Genomic DNA, 2,307 nt, shown 5'->3' with positions numbered 1-2,307 from the left:
CAGTTCTATTTATTTGACTGAAAATCATGATGTTATCTTTTAAACAGCTGAGTGATGAATGGTCAATTTTGTAAATGTAGCACATTTTCTTTATCCAGTCCTATGTTGAGGAAAATCTAAGTTGTTTACAGTTTCTGGATATTATAAACAGAGCAGTAATGAAACTGTGAACATGGATAGGCAAGTGTCCTTGTGGCAGGATAGAACATTCCTGGGTATATGCCCAATATACAGGTAGATATTGAAGTAGATAGATTCGAACTCTCTGAAGAACTGCCTTATGGTTTTTACAGTGGTTGTATAAGTTTGCATTCTGCCAGCAATGGAGAAGTGTTCCCCTTTTCCACATCCTCTCCAGCATGATCTATCACTTTTGTTATTATCTTAGCTATGTTGATAGGCATAAGAAACAATCTCAAAGTGGTCTTGATTTACATTTTTCTGATGACTAGGGATGTTGAACATTTCTTTGTCATCCTCTATTGAGAATTCTGTTTAGATCTCTACTCTGATTTCTTTCGGTCTACTCTTCTTGTGTGTGATTACATCTTTTGTCCTAGAGCTTTCAACTGTTTTAAGTTACTGATATGGTATCTCTCTAATTTTTTTTCTGTGGGCACTTAATATGAACTTTCCTCTTCAAACCATTTTCATTGTGCCCCATAAGTTTAGGTATACTGTGTATCCACTTTCATTGAATTTTAGAAAGCCTTTCATTTCTTTATTTCTGTCTGTGCCCAATTTTCATTCACTAGAGAGTTGTTCAGTTTCCATCAATTTCTGCTATTGTTGGTATACAGCTTTAATCTGCAGTGGTCTGATAGGATGCAGGGAGTTATATCAATTTTCCTGAATCTGTTGAAACTTACTTTGTGACCAAGTATGTGGTCAAATTTGGAGAATGTTCCGTGAAGTACAGAAAAGAAAAATATATATATATTCTTTTGAGTTTGACAGAAATGTTCTGTAACGTTCTATAAGGTCCATTTGGATTAGAGGATTTCTTAGCTCCACTGTTTCTCTGTTTAGATTAGTTTGGATGACCTGTCAGTGAGAGTGGAGTATTGAAGTCTTCCACTATTAATGTGTGAGGCGATGTATGATTAAGCTGTAGTAGTGGAGTGTGTTTGTTGGTTGGCTGATTTGGGTTTTTGTTTTGTTTTGTTTTTGTAGAAACATGGGTGCCCTTGTGTTTGAGGCATATAAGTTAAGAATTGAAATGTCATCTTCATAGATTTTTTTTTGATGAGTATGTATTACCCTTCCCTGTCTCATTTGATTAGTTTTGGTTTGAAGTCTATACTCTAGCTTGCTTCTTATTTTCTTGGAATATCTTTTTACAACCCTTTATCCTGAGTTAATGTCTATCTTTTTTTTTGTGGGATCATAGTTTCTTTATGGGCTACAGGGGTCATAATGCTGAGCCAGGTGGCCAAGGTCACCAGTTACCTGGTCACCGGTACAGGTAGTCAGCCTGGATGTTGGCGGCGATCTCAGCCTCCCACTTGTCTCCATTGTTGAGTAGCTTCTCCTTGTTGTATAACAACTCCTCGTGTGTCTCCGTGGAGAACTCAAAGTTGGGGCCCTCCACAATAGCATCAACAGGGCAGGCTTCCTGGCAGAAGCCACAGTAGATACACTTGGTCATGTCAATGTCATAGTGAGTAGTCCGGCGGCTGCCATCAGCTCTTGGCTCAGCCTCAATGGTGATGGCCTGCGCAGGACAGATGGCCTCACAGAGCTTGCAGGCGATGCAACGCTCCTCCCCAGATGGGTAGCGGCGTAGTGCATGCTCCCCACGGAAGCATGGGCTCAGTGGGCCCTTCTCAAAGGGGTAGTTGATGGTGGCAGGCTCCCGAAAGAGGTAACTTAGGGTCATGCCCAGTCCTCAGAAGAGTTCTGTCCACATCAGAATCCGAGCTGCACTGTCCGTCGCAGACTTCATGTCCACCTCAGGCTCCTGTGCCTTCATATTCACATACTTGTATGTAGCCGCCACTGCACTGCTATGAAGGCTTTGGCCATTAAGATGTCCTGTGCACACGGCCTGGGCCAAGGCCCGTGGCAGCATTGACGAACTCAGATGGTACATCTTGAAGTGCGACAGCTCCCTCCCAGGCCAATGTCTATCCTTAATAAGAGATGTTTCTTGAATGTAGCAAGATAGATCCTGTTTTTACATAGATTTTGTTAGTCTGTGCCTTTTTATTGGGAAATTTGTACCATTGATGTTAAGGGATATAAAAAACAATGTTTTTTTTCCCATTTCTTCTATTTGTGGTGGCGGTTGAGGGTGTGCATCCACCT

General features: G+C 41.3%; 1 pseudogene across 1 annotated transcript; it reads right to left on the bottom strand.

Annotated features, from left to right (window-relative positions):
- Positions 1-1,453: 1,453 nt before the first annotated feature.
- LOC308416000 (NADH dehydrogenase [ubiquinone] iron-sulfur protein 8, mitochondrial-like) lies at positions 1,454-2,097 on the bottom strand (annotated as a pseudogene). The gene has a single exon. The product of its transcript is annotated as an NADH dehydrogenase [ubiquinone] iron-sulfur protein 8, mitochondrial-like (transcript).
- Positions 2,098-2,307: the final 210 nt, after the last annotated feature.

This window comes from Micromys minutus, assembly GCF_963924665.1.
Source record: "Micromys minutus genome assembly, chromosome: X".
NCBI classification, from domain to species: Eukaryota; Metazoa; Chordata; class Mammalia; order Rodentia; family Muridae; genus Micromys; species Micromys minutus.
Note: the sequence above shows the minus strand (reverse complement) of the source record. Positions and strands in the feature narration are given on the sequence as shown.